This window comes from Ambystoma mexicanum, chromosome 1q, assembly GCF_040938575.1.
Source record: "Ambystoma mexicanum isolate Mex_15411 chromosome 1q, UKY_AmexF1_1, whole genome shotgun sequence".
In the NCBI taxonomy this organism is placed as follows: Eukaryota; Metazoa; Chordata; class Amphibia; order Caudata; family Ambystomatidae; genus Ambystoma; species Ambystoma mexicanum.
The window spans coordinates 1,262,080,374-1,262,095,495 of NC_090922.1; the positions used below are offsets into that span (position 1 = coordinate 1,262,080,374).

General features: G+C 43.0%; 1 long non-coding RNA gene across 1 annotated transcript in view; it reads left to right on the top strand.

Moving 5' to 3' along the window:
- The window catches only part of LOC138545560 (uncharacterized), a 388,416-nt gene that overhangs the window by 110,032 nt on the left and 263,262 nt on the right, over positions 1-15,122 (top strand). Inside the window, exons 2-3 of the long non-coding RNA XR_011290832.1 lie at positions 2,735-2,805; positions 3,240-3,312. This is a non-coding gene — a long non-coding RNA (uncharacterized lncRNA). The remainder of the gene's footprint in view (positions 1-2,734; positions 2,806-3,239; positions 3,313-15,122) is intronic.

Here is a 15,122-nt window from a genome sequence, read left to right on the forward strand (position 1 = left end):
ATGGGAAACTCATTGAGATCCTTGGTGATATTGTCAGGCTATCCATCCTGTGTGTTTGAAGTAATGCCATGTTCTATGAAAATCTTGTCTCATACAGCCACCGGCTTGCTGCATCCAATTACGCCCAACAGTAGCTGTGTGCAGCTCCACTGTATCATCTTTCACTACATTAGATGGTGATATATTCTGCGATTCCTGTCATGACCCAATGCTGCCATTATGCATCATTGCTCTGTAATTTACAATGTTTTTTTTCCCCACTGCCAGGTGTGCATATTTGGCGCAGTGCAAACAGTTTCTATGCAAAGGCTGGGGAATGGGGAGAGGGTTGTGTCAGACAAATAGGAAGGGGCACAGGGAGGGTCATGTAAAGAAAGACATGAAGAGTGAGACAAAAAGAGTGAGGCACACACAGAGTCAAATGGGAATTACACAAATAGAGAGGGAAACAGTGAGATTAATAGAAGTAAGGCGGGTAAGCCTGGCAGGGCCTGAGCACTAGAGCAATTTTTGAACCCTGTTGGGCCTGAGCCCCCGCCTGCTTCAACCTAGACGGGTGAGTACCTGCACTTCTTTTTTTCCATTTCAAGCACTGCCTGAGCCCTCCATTTTGCATGTTTAGGTGCCAATATGACCAGCACACACTTTTATCCTTCTAAAATTAATGAAATGAGTACTTTTGAATACAGTAATATTAATGTCACCCATTACTGCAGGATCTGGAAACACCCTAGTTTTGAACAGTCTATAAAAATGCAGATTTATTTTTGTTACCTAAAACGTACTTCTTTTGAAGTTGATGAGCTTTAGAAGCAGTGATTTGTGGGTATTTCACCAGCTTCCTACCCAACCCCACAAAAGCAGAAAAACAAAGGGAAATGTTTGTGGTAGCACAGTGGAGTTCCTAAATAAAATGCATTGAGCTGTGACAGGGACAGCGTCGGGGTCTTTCAACTTTTTGAAGTCAAAGCAATCTCATGCTTCAGGTGGGCCCTGTGAGAAACCTCAAGGTGTCTCACCCACTAGTCCCCACAGATATCTCTCTAAGGTGCCCAGGACACGGCTATCGCCTTTGGATCCAGACCCTGGGGTTGGACCAGTGCGGGAGGACCACCTTGGTGAGGGGTCCTCGGGCAGTGGGAGTGGGACACCAGATGGTGAGACGATGTATCCCTCTCTTCCCTGTAACACCTTTATCCAATCCTACCCGATGGGATATTTAGAAACTCAACCCCCACCCCCTTTTCCTGCACAAACACTTTTACATGGACAGCCCGCTCTGAGAGAAAACAGACTCACACCTGAACCATGTACATGACATGTTCCAATACTATGGTCAGGCAAGAGCAGGCAATTATCGACACTCATACCTGCCTTCCATTATGCTTCCCCACACAAATAAAAGGTGGAGCATGAGAGCACATTCTGAGCGAGGCAAAACACACGAAGGAACAGCAGTTTTGAGTTGGCAGTTGAATGTGGGGCGAAAGACGTCGAGGCATGAGAGGTTCGTGAGAGGGGCAACACCCATTTCCTCGTTGACAGGAAGCTGTTACTTTCAAGAAAGCTTCAAGGGCGAAAACCTAAGACCAGGAAACAAGGCTAAAGAACCCTGCATTGTGTGTCAGAGATGTCGAGGGTCATCCCGCGTTACTGACCAAGGCAGGGAGTAGCAGCAGACGAGGTGGTATCGTCCTTGGCTCCAAGAACAAATAATCAACACATCTGGTGAGTTGCGGAGAACGGTCTGGTTTGAAGTCAAGGTTTCAAGCTGCAACATTGTAAAGTGAGCGTTGGAAGGAACATTGTTAAACACGTGTGATGAAGATAGATTAGATATGATACCTTTGACAAAGTGGTCCGGCAATGTGAATGTGCTCAATTGAAGTTCTCTGTACGGTATCTTGACGAAAGGAAATGTAAGCAGATGATCAATGTGAAGTGTAAGTTGTGTGAAGTAAATCGAAGTGGTCCTGCGAGGGTTGTACCAAAATCCATTGCACATTCAAAAGTCTTCGATTCTTTTATACAAATTGGATTTGAGCCCGAACGAGGGGGAGCCATGGTCCGAGCCCGAAGGAGGGAGACGAAGTTGTGAATATTGTGGAAAAGGGGATCTGAGCCCAGATGAGGGGGACCTGTGGTCCGAGCCCAAAGGAGGGAAACCAGTCTTGAACTTGTGAAAGTGAAACCCTGACAAAGGAAAGGATCTTTTGTGTTTTGTTTGCCCTGATGCCTGTGTGTTGAACTGTTACCTCGTGGCCAAGAAGCTAGAGTTTGTGCGAAGCCCACACATGCTGCCTTGCTTCGTGCTGAAAACTTGGGGAAGGGAAGCTTACTGCTCAACTATCCTGACATATCATTTTTTGAACACTTTTCTTTTGCATACATTGTTATCCCACACCATTTTTTATTTAGAAGTAAAGATTGGCAATAGGTTTTTTGGTATAGTCCCTTTTATTTTGACAGACTCCACGAGGACTGCGTTATTATTATTTGATGGTCGTAGCTTGCTCCCATCCTTAAATTTAGGTTTAGATAGGTGTTTTACCAACCCATTAAAGTTCAATAAACACCCTTGAACTGGGATTGCTTGTGTCTGTCTTCAGTATTTGATACCATGCCTTTCTTACAGCCCCCATGTTGCCAGTTTTCAGTTGTGTAAAACTGCAACATGTTAATTTCTCTATTTTTTCATCTGTGGCTTAACAAGCTGCATTTTCTCTTCCCACAGGATATTCAGAAGTGTTAACATAAAGCTACATATCCATTTGGCAAATGGTGTGCTGTATGTGTGCAATTGAGGTAACTATTTATGGCTGGCTAGTAGTTTGCAACGTAAAATGTTCACCCCTGTATTCCTATCCCATACCCCCGCATAGCTCTTTACACATTTTTAGGCAAGGAATTTTCATGATAAGACTCAGCAAATGATAATAGTATCTGTGTAAAGTAATGTCTAGAAAATGGTGTGAGTACTAAGCATATGAAGAATATCATACCTAGGATCCCACTTGTGTGTGCATGCTCCTCGTAGTGCCCTGGTTTCTAAAATGCTAGACTTCCTAGTCTCTTGGAATGAGTGTGCCCTTATCAGTAGTCCTCCTCCTTCATCCTTAAGCTTCATTCATTCCTGGATGCATCCTTCTCTCAGTACCCTACCTGATTCAAGCTTTGTATACGTTCTCTAACGTGTGAATGCCTGTTCTTCATTCCCTAATGAATCATCTGCCCACAAGAGAACCAGGTGACTGCAAGCCTGCCCTGCCAACCCAGAGGCATCCAAGAAGTATCTTTTCCAGACTGCTCAAGGTAAGAGAACAATGTTGTCAATCTCCCATGTGTTATTATTGTTAAAGCACTTGAATACACAATTCAGTCTGTTTCCATGACTCCTGCATGTGTAAAAAGCAGCTGCAGATTGTCTATGGTGTAGCTGGTGTGGTGGTATATCTACTTGCCTCTCAGATTATATGTAGCCATTAACCTGCCATGTTTATGCAGGTTGTGGCCTGTAGGCTGAGATTCTACACTTAATTTCTTCCAAAACGGTACACATCTGACCACTTAATAAGGCAACATTTGACACAGATCTGCAGAAGAAGCAGGACTTTTTCATTAGCATATATTGAGAAGGAGGATGCACCTTTGACCTTTTTTTTGGACTCTGTTGAGCTTCCTGGCACTTCAGCAGAAATCATTTGGATAAGTTAATGGAATGCTTGCAGAGTTATGGCTTTACAGATGACTATCTAAAAATGGATTTGATTCAGCTAATGCCTGACGGGCCTTCAAATATGATAGGAAGGAATTCTGGTGTAGGAACACTACTTAAAGTTAAGTATCCACAGTTGACTATTTGGCACTGTGCTAGCCACAAATACAAGAAAGCGGTTGTCGATGTTTCAAAAGAAGTCACAGGGATAAATCAATTTAAGATTTATTTTCACAAGCTATATGCACCTTACCATGCCTCCCTAATAATCAGCGTGAGCTAGGGGAATCTGCACCACAGGTAGAAGTGAGGCTTCTCAAAATAGGAAAGATTTTAGATATACGTTGGGTGGCCTCCAGCGAAGGTCAGTAAGGGCTGTGTGGAATAATTATAAAGCTCTAAGTAAGCATTTTGGTGAATCTTCTTGTGACACCGAGAGGAGTGAAATTGAGTGCATCAAATACTCTGGCTTAAACAGAATGCTAACATCTACAGTATTTATGGAGAACCTGGGTATAATGTTTGATGCCCTAACAGAACTGGGTGACTTATCCAGGCAACTGCAGTGTCCTGACATGACATCATATGAGGCAGACGGAATAATCCAAATGCATATTTGGGTCTTTGAATCACCTGGGCCTTATGCTACAGCTACTGCTGTCAAACAAATGCAATTTAACGGGATACAACTGCAGCAGAGTAACACCAAAGGTTGTATTAGCATATCAAGAGCTCAGTTCTTTAGGAGTTTGACAAATAATATTTGCCAAAGAATGACAACAGCCACAGCATCAAGTCTTTAAAAAAACACCTCTGCAAGAGTGGTAGAAATTGAGTAGAAAGAGCTGATAGATGCAATGAAGCTTCTGAATCCACATTATCAGCCAGTTCCTGTGGATATTCAGTATGGGGATGCCGATTTGCAGGCATTTTGTGATAAGTAACATGTCTTTGATGCTAGACAGTACAACGCTTTCAGGGATTACAAACAAAACAAAGATTGCATGATACCTATACTATTGAAACCATTAGCAGGAATTGTGGAAACATTTTCCACATCCACTGCTGATTGTGAACGTTGCTCTAGCGTGATGAATGATGTGTTTACCCCATTGCACAATAGGATGTCGGTTAGAAGATTGTCCTCAGTAATTTTCTTTAAAATTGTTGGACCTCCTGTCACATAATGTATCCCAGACTGCTTCGTAAGGACATGGTTGCAAAAATTCAGAAGTGCTGATGCCACAAACTGTATGGCTCACAAATTGTTCATGAATCAGCTTATACGCAAATTCGTCACATTCTGGCCAGTGAATAAAATATGTTCTTACAGTTTTGTACTCTAACCATTTACACAACAGATGTAAACTTTCATGATCTAAGTTATTTTCTGAGCACAAATTCCCTTTGCAACAAAACAATTGTGAATAAAGGTCCCTTAACATCAGCGTCCAAGGAATACAACACAGTTGGCCTTATTATAACATAGGCGCTCCCGTAATGAAGGCGGCCGGTACGGGACCGGCACTCTTCATTACGTGATGCCCTATTACGAGTTTCCCTTGTGGGACCCGGAACAGACGTCCGGTAAAATCAGAAGTCCTTTCCGGGTCCCGCGAGGGGACCAAGGAGATAATAACGGGACCCTTATTATTAACGGGCCCGTTATTAGCTCCATCCCCATTCCCATTTGAGCCCTATGGGGGACCCAGTAATTCCTCATTCACAGACCCCGGTATTGGAACCCAGTATGGAGGCAGCCATGGCGCTAATTGCACCATGGCTACCTCCATACTCGTAATGAGGCCCACCATTGCACTGTGTACCAATGTTTAAACACATATTTAAATGTAAATTACAATAATTATTTGTATAGTTTTGCTGTATACATTTATGTTAGTACTTCTGCCTGTAAGTTTAATTGACAGATGCCACTGCTTCAAGTGTAAAATAACATTAAATTCAAATATTAAGTTAGTATGTTGTTGAACAAACCATGTTCATATGTATTGTTCAGTTGCTACAGCTTTAGGTTCACAAGGTAGTACTTGCCTGTAATATTCTGAGGAGAACCAATCAATGCAGACAAACCTACATGCTTTTCCTAGAGCCAGTCGGGCAGCTCTTATCCAAAATGAAGCTCTAAATGGATTTATAGTTCAGTCTTTTTCTTTTCTTTGAATGGATACCTACACATCCCTAATAGTAGTTGTAGCTAAGTGAAATAATACCAAAAATCACTAGAAGGATAAGTCTGAATGATTTAGCCATGCCTTTGACAGGCCTCCTGCAAAAAACAGGAGCAGACCGTCTGAAAAGGAGTCAGGGTGCGAACCTGCCAGATCCCACACATTATAGACGATCCACCAAAATGTAATGGGGAAAACTGGTTTCCCTTTAATCTTGAGTCCCCCAGCATGCGTGCCCTATAAGCAATGCAAGGGCAGGGTATTTTGATTCGCCAGTCTGCTATGGCACATTCGGGATGCAGGCTGGCAGACTGCAGGTTCAAATATGCCTCGAGGGTGCTCCTGCACCCACCGTGCATTTCAGTCTACGTGGCTGTGAGATGTGGGCACTTTGATTCTGTCACATATGCCAGGACCTAGGAAGCTCACCTTGCTTTCTGGTTCCTATCTGTGTGGAATCCTCGAGCCGAAGGCCTGGACTGAAGAGCCTTTTCTAGTTTGGATCTGCAGAAAAACAAGTAATGGGTAAAACAAGCATTTTTGCATTTGTGCATTCATTGGTAGATGTCAGATGTGAAGGAATGTATTTTGGAGAGGAGTTGGCTGTATACTTGGGTATAAGAGTGCAGTGTGACTGATGGGTATGGTTGTGCATGTGAATTCAAACGTAGCGTGAATATCCTGTGCATGTGTGAATGATTGAGAGAAGCTGTATGGGTGCATGCCTGCCGGTGTGAATGTGGATGAATATGTGTGTGCATGGAAGGCTGGGGCTTGAGGGGCTATGGGTGCACACAGCCAGCACGGAAATGTTTTCTCAGGTGGCTTGGCATTTTACAAAAGCGTGAAGGCCAAAGCAAATAAAGTGAACATTTTCTTATATGCAGTAGCATTTATGGAGCAAGATGAAACATTATTTATTCTTATCAAATGCATTTTATATTGGTGTTATGGACAAAGCCAATGTAAGAGTTCTTACGTGGAGAATCAGGAAGGGCTTTTTTAATGTGGCATGGCATGGCATTTTGAACTGTGTTAAAAGGGAAAAGCCATCAGGAAGTGTATTCATAATATGGGCGGTGTGGGCATTTGTAATTTGTGCTTCAAACAAAGACATGTTTTATTACTGTGGCATGCCATCTTAATCTGACGTTAAGGGCAAAGCCAACATGATGAGTGTTTTCTATGTGGCCTCACCAGCCAACATGGTGCAGTCAGTCAGGACATTTTTCAATTGCCAGTATGGACATGTTTTCCTATAGTATCTTTACGGGCAATATGGTCAAAGCACACACTAGTACGTTCTTACGTGTAAATACTAGCGTATATTGGTTTAGCCATTGGGCATGTATTGTTTTTTTACAAGGGCAGAAAATTGCATTGTATTGGGAAAGGGCTTCATGAAAATGTGTTAGGAAATTCTCCTGTGCACTGTTGGTGACTGGGCATCAAATCGATTTTCTGTTTGTGTACTTTGTATTTTCTAACCAGATTTTCTCAGAAAATGTGCTGTAAAAAGCACAGTTTAAACCATTACTTTAAAAAAAATATTCTCCGGGGGGGGGAACCACCCCGAACCCCTCTCATTTATTAAAGCTCGCCCGCAACGCTCAGTCGCTTCCAAGTATTCATGCAAATGTTTATTCCTAGTCCCACTCATTTATAAAATTCACCAGCCGCCACTTGCAACAACACCAATTTGTACACTACTGTTTTTCCCCCACTTCGACCACTGGGCACCCCTCTCTTCCAGACCACCACCTGAATTAATAGATAAGTTCTGAGGTCTTGACTTCTGATTCTGCACATGCAGGGGACCTCTGCTATGTCAGAGTAATACGGGATCTGTGGTGCAACCCATAGTCTGTGGCTTTGGTCGAGACAGCGCTGCAGAACATGTGCGAAATATATGAACTGTACAATTTTCTGCTTGGAACAAATAATCTAGCTTACATTTTTCCAGTTGTGTGGCAGAAGTATGTTCCAGTGAAATGAACACTTTCCTGGCTAACGTAAGTGGAGACCTATGTTATTGTAGACTGCAATATGATCTTCTCACATAAATATCTGTGCACTGCTTTTTAAAACGTTTGCTAAATTCAGCTTCTGAAAGCAGATTTTACTAACAAAAATAAAGGGGTTAGGTTTCTTTGGACGAATGACAGTAAATGGTATGCATTGAAAGATAGACGAGCATAAGAGCCCCTGCCTGACACATTTTCTTTAGTGGTCTGAAATGTCTGAATATTGCCTATATATGATCTTTATTAAATTTATATTGTATACATATTATTTTTTCTGTGTCTTCATTATTCCGCTAGCTTCACCAGAATCATATTGCGAGCTGGAGGGTCAGCATACAGCCTTGCAATGTCCTCAGAAAAATTGCAGGACCTGATGTTCTCCTTGTTGCACAGTTGATTGCTTAGTCCAGGGCCTTATGTTTTCTGATGCTCAATGCTCCTTAATGCTTCCATCTGTGTGCGGGATACAGGAGCTGAAGGCCTAGAGCAGAGTTGAAAGGACTGGGCACAGGTAATCAGCAAACTATGAATTAAAAAAAAGTTGTGTGTTGATGCATATTTGTGCAGGAGACAAGGCCCACTTAACCTGTGGTACCTTCAGAAGGAAAACATGTTTTACATGTTAGTGCATATCTATATTGAGCACACAGGCACCATGAAACATGTTTTTACACTGTAGCAATGCCAAAATATACTGTGGGCACAGGCATCATGAAAGTGTGCTTTAAAGCGATAATGCTGGCATGTATTGCTGGCCCAGGCATCTTGGAAGTTTGTTTTATAGTGCAAAGCTAGCCTAGATTGTAGGAACACATTAAAAAGGCATTTTGGAGCAATGCTCGCGCATAGTATGGACACATGCAGCATGAACATGTTTTTACAGTGGCAATGCTGGCAAAAATTGTGGCCACAGCCAGGCATCATGAAAGTATGATTGCAGTGGCCATTCTGGTGTATATTGACCGTGCAAGGAAAGGGGGGTATTGATATAGAGGGAAGGCAGAAGCAGATCTAGTGAATTGCTGCTTGCTAACAGAAAGTACACAAGTGTCGTCTAGCTGGGAACTGGTGTGTTTCTGTCTGAGGTAGAAGCCCAAGATTGGTCAGTTGAGGTTAGCGCTGTAAGGACCTGGCTGCCATTAGTGTGTGGGAGGGCAATAGGTCTAGAGAAGAGAGCGCTGGTGTTGCTTATTTAATTAGGGATGTATGTAGAAGCATTTATGTCCTGTTCAATGGTTGATTCTATGAGTAGAGTAAGGTGAAGAGAGATGCAGATATGAGTGAGTTAGTGGTGGATGAGGAATGTTTAAACGGAAGGCAACACATGCGTTCGAGATTATTGTTGTTGGAGTATTTGATTATTGCCTCTGTTGATAAGGGTTCTTTCTGTTGTGATATGGTACACCCCAGAATTGTCTGAACTCCCATACTTCTTGGCTGGCACGTTTTGTACTGGCACATTGTATTGCATGCTTGCTGCAAAAATGTTGGTTCGATCTCCCTTACTCATTGTTTGATGCATTGTGTATTGGCCCATTGCATATGTTTGTGAGAGGATCATCCTTATTCCAATTAAAAGCGTGTGGGAGACCGACCTGAAAGAGTCCAATCTTCTGTGCTATTTGGCTGATAAGATGTGTGTAGGATAATGGCATATTCATGCTGCTATGCACAGGAGGTTCCTTATGTTCATTGTTGCCAAGAGTGGGTGACTGTTGGTTAAGGTGTTTGTGTTGGCCCGTGCTGACATCTATTGATTAGCCAGGTGTTTAGGGACATTTTAAGGTGAAGTAGTTTTCCTCTGTGATCAGACATCTGGGTATAGAATTCCATATTTTGGTTGAAAGGAAGGAGAAGGAAGATTCTGTGCTGCATTTCCAGTTGAATGTTGGCACCGTTATTATGGCTACATTGATAGATCAAATGTTCTCAATGGTTAGCAGTGGATAATATTTCTTGTGGTTGATTCTGGGCCTCTTCCATTGAAGGTGCTGTGGGCTATGGATATGATTTTGCAATAAATCCTCCAATTGAGTAGGAGCCAGTGAAGGGTCTAATAGGCTGGTGTCCATATCTTTGACATCTCAGAAGTAGTCTAGCAGCCCCATTCTGGGCTTTATTGTCGCCTGTTTTGTTAAGCTGGATGCCTCAGGTAGAGGCCTTTAGCATAGTGTAATCTTCAGAGCATTACTGCAACAGCCATGTTTCTATGCGTGAAGGTCAGGTAAGGCATGGTGTGGCACAGCATTTACAGATGAAAGAATCAATTCTTTACAATGGCTTTAATCTTCGGCTTAGTGTAAGATCTCTGTATGCCAATTTTCTGAGGTTGTTGACCACTGTTACAGTCAGGGAGCAAGTTACTTTTTCTACAGGCCAGAGATATTGTGGTGATGCGACCAGAAGCTTAAATTCAGTAAAATTTCAGTATCTTTGTCATTAGCCAGGAGTGGACATGCTCAAGGTGTGTTCTGAGATCCGGTGAATTTGTTGTTCAGTTGTTTGTGTGCTTATAGATGATTTGGCTATCAACTGCATATTTCAAACAATGGAGGCCTTAGCTATTGATGAGTTCCAGGAGCGGGGGCTTCAAGGTATTGGGAAAGAGATGGGAAAGACTGGGTCCTTGGGGTATTCCACACATGAGGTTGTGGGAACATGACCTGAAATGGGCCAGTTATTACTTTAGTCCTGTTAATGATAAATGAAGTAATCCAGTGTAAAGAGGTTCATTTTATTCTGATATCCTCTAATCATTCTCGTTAGGATTTCAAGGCTGGTAATACTAAAGATGTCCAGTAGAATGTCCACCTGGCAAGTCCCACGGTACAGAAAAATTTAGGTTATGTTGGAGGTTTGGAATTCCCACTTTAATTTGCCTGTTCTAACCTGCTTAATTTCACATTATCTGGCACCAACATATGGATTGCACTCATGTACATATTGTGCTGCAGGACCCACCCCCAGATTTCCACTATAAGGGCACATAATTAAATGTTGATGCAAACCATACACGTAATGTTGTCTGTCTGCACATGTATAACGTTGCCTGCCATGATCAGGAGAAATGAGTCAGAACCAATAGGCTATCTTTTCCTTCCAACAGGTTTATGTGGTCTTGTCGATCTCTCCAGGACCAGAGGCCATGCACTGCCACACTCTGAAGCATGTACCACCCCAAACATAGTGGCACAAAGCAGTCAGAATCAGTGCTTCGTGTGGGACTGTAAAAGCAGATTGATACCCATGGACCACCAAAGGAAATCATCTCCGAAAGAGGTCAGAATTATGACCTTCATTGATTGGTGTGCACAGGCACTATCAACGTATTTCAAAGCAGCAATGTTGGCACACATTGCACGACGAGCCATTAAAAACATGTGTTTTAAAGTGGTATTCCTGGCATATTTTGGAGGCAGAAGCATAACAGAGTGTGTTTTACAGAGGCAATTGTGGCATTTGTTATGGGCATAGGCATCCTGAATATGTGTTGTAATATACTCTTTGGTATTGTTGATGACCTGGAATTTCAGGGATTGTTTCATGTTACACAACAGAAACAAATCTATATTTTTATAGATTGTTGGGACATTTTGCAGTAAACCCCACCATTTCAAATGATTAGTTTAAACATGTTCAAGGGGAGGACACTCACAAAGCACTCTTGGTTTGTTTGGGCTTCCTGCGTCTCTTCCAGGCTGAGGCTAATTAAGAAAACATATTTACACCCCATATACTTAAAGAAATCACCTGCCTCTGCTTATCTGCATTCATCTTGTACATGTTGTCATGGGTCAGTACCAGTTACAATACAGAATATGATCTATGCATGTCAAGAGAAAGCACTCATCAACCGTGACTGAGGTCCAAAACCACGAACCAGAAAAAGAATAATCTAAATCGGCTTTCAAGATCTCCTCCATTTGCATTAGATACTGTGAGAAACCTGAGGGTATTCTCACTCCTACCCGCCTTGGGTCCTCTGCTCAGGTGGCCAGGGAAAGGCCATCGCTATTGGATCCTGACCCTGGGGGTGGAGAAGCTAGGGAGGATCACCTGGGTCGAGGGTCTTTGAGGAGTGGGAGTGTGGTATCCTTGGACTAGACATGGTATCCCCCTTTTCCTGTTGACGATCAATGTAACCCTCTCCCAACCTTTATGGGCTATTATAAGCCAGTTCGACTCAATCTTCCACACAGAATACTTGACAGTACTGGGACGAAGAAGAGACCACTAAGAGCAGTATAAAAATGACACCTTTTGACCACTTTGCTAGTGGGGCAAAGAAGACGCCAGCAAAGAGTTGCAAGGGTCAGCCATGTCCCTTTAGTTGTGGTCAGGCAGGGCTAAGTGGACAATCACATCTGAAACCTGTCAAGGGGCTGCAGGTGTATAAAAGGAATTAGCCAGACAGAACAGAGAGGGGGAGCAGCAGGCATCCCTTATGTGGAGGCAGCTGTGGTGGGACTGGAGACAAAGCCAGGACGCTAGCAATCATCACAAAGCACTTGTGGGACACGAAGAAACTGGCTGTATGTTTTCCCCGGTATGGGAGCCTCCTTCTACAGGTACGAGCAGCAGGAGCTGCTAACAAGGAGTCTGGTGTTGCGAGGTCGCCTCCCGCATTGAGAAAAGAGCCTGGGAGCTGGCACGCAGAGAGTGAAGCACACAACAGGCAAGCGGGAATCGCACTGGCTGGTTTTACTTCTACAAGAAGACAGAGGAAGTCACAGGAAGTCACGGGAACCGGCAGGAGGACATGTGAGAAGCCGGTAACTGTCAGGAGGTTGGATAAGCACTGAGGCACTCTGGAAAGACCGCAAGTGAATAGTGGTCCTTGTATTGAATACCGAACTAAATGAAAATGTACCTTTGACACAAATCAATACAAGTTGAATATTGAACTAATTTAAAACTTAACCACAAGACAAAGGAGTGCAAATAAAACATTGAATACTGCACCAATGAAAACTCAATCCTGAAGAAAATAAGGGCATATTAAACACCAAACTGAATGCAATATTACAAATGAAGCAGCACCAATGCGCCTTGGACATTGAGCTGAAAATAAAACAATACCAAATGTAAGTTACACAAGGATATAACCCTAAACCTGAAGTTAAAGACATCAAGGCTAAATGGAGCCATATCATGAACTTTAATGAGTAATTGCAGTGTGACAAGGCCACAGTCTGGCAGGAGGTGTATGACACATGGTGGCAGGAGCCCAAGGCTAACAAGAAGGAGCCAACAGAGGGCAAGACTTTAAACACAGCCAATAGGTTGGGTTTGATATTTGTAGTTGTAGGAATGAGACAATTCCTACAGGTGAAAGAAGACTCATATCCACTGACTTGATATTGATTCCACCCCCTGATGCCTACATCAGACAAGCGCCCAAGTTATGGTTAGCGTGGAGATTTGGAATTGGTGTTTTAGTGGGGTTGATAGACACAGACTTCTGAGGTGATGTTAAGGTATTGCTGCAGATCCACGGAAAGGACCCATTTCAAGTTCACCAAGGCCATAAGATTGCCCAAGGGATAATTGTGAGAGCGATGCTCCCCAAATTCAAGGAAGAAACAGAGAAGGAGAAGACTGACGGGGGATGCCAGGGGGTTGGGGAGGCTGATGAGAGACACTAACTTTCCCAACCACGTAGATCATCGTGTAGGCATAGTTTTTCAGGCTTTGAACACACAGGCCATCTTCCCCATCAGGAAGAGGAACATTATTTCTATCTTTTTTGTCTCCATGATGAGTGTCAGAGAGATCAAAATAATACTGTCTTTGGGTTTACAGCTTATAATTTTCCTTATGGTTTGGACACCTACATATTACCACCTAAAGGAAAAGGATTAAGAATGCAGCCTATACTCTCATGGGGAGAGGAGTTGAAATGTCTTCTTTTAAATTGTTCTGACAACCCCATTGAGATCAAACGGGTACAGTTGCTAGGAATTTTAAGGTATGACATTTTATGGGAAACTTCCTCCTGTCCAACTTTGAGAGAAAGTTATCAGGAGAAAATCCCCGATAGAGAGAGGAGCCGAGGCTTTGTCTTTGATCTTTTAGAAACTGAAAGACAATGCTCTTATGGGGAAGATATGTTACCAGATCAGCCACTCCCCCAGGAAGTTTGGGGATCCATAAAGCCAGGGGAAAAAGAGAGAAATCATTTAATCTCTGTAAGTCCTTCTGAGGAGACTCCAGGGAGCCCCGATAAGTCATCATTTGATGTTCTATTTTCCTCACCAGAGTTACTTGACATTCATCTTCCCCAGATAACGACGACCTTAGAACAAGGGATCACAAGATTCAAAACCCTAGGGGAACGGGCAAAGGTAGGGGTTACCCTTCGGTAATAAACCGATTTCTTGATCCCTTTCGGAAGTATTAATCTTGTAAAGGGTATGGCCATGTTGCAAGATGTTGTCCATTAAACATAGTTGACTTTCCTAATCTTCTATCATCCAGAGAACCTGACCAGACCCAATGAAATGAGGCTGAAAGGTTGAAACCTTCATATAATAATAAGTTATATCTGCAACCTTTTGATGAGATGTTAGAAGGGAAAAAGAACTTTAAGAAATCAGAAAGAAAGGGGAAAGACGGTAGGAATCATAGAAAACGGTATGCATTTTATATACTAGAGGAAAGACCTCATACAAAATACCTTTTACCTTAGAAGAAAAACTTTTTTGGGCAGAATTGGATACCGGAAGTAAGGAAAGTGCCATAAGAACAGGGTTACTTCCTCAAGGGTGGCAAGAAGTTGGAATAGAGAAGGTAACATCTGTATATGGCCATACGAAAAGATATCCATTAACCCAAATCTCTATTACCATTTTGGGAATGAAATTAGACCTGAATGTAGCCAGGATTTCCAACTTGCCAGCTCAATTAGTCCTGGGAAGGGACATAACCCAATTCGATCAATAGGTTTCAAGGGTAGCTCAAATGTACTCCACCACCCCTATAGTTGGACCTCCTTGCTCTCATGAACCATCGGACGCGTCCTTTCTGGACTTCCTGGTCCCTGACCCATAGGGACTTGCACTCAGCAGTACTCCCAACATGGCCGCCGAACGCGGAATGCTGTTTACCAGTTTCCGCGTCGTACGCACTATGTTCTATAAAGCGGACACGGCCCCGCGGCCCTTCGCGTCTCAACGCTACCGCTTGCCATGGCTA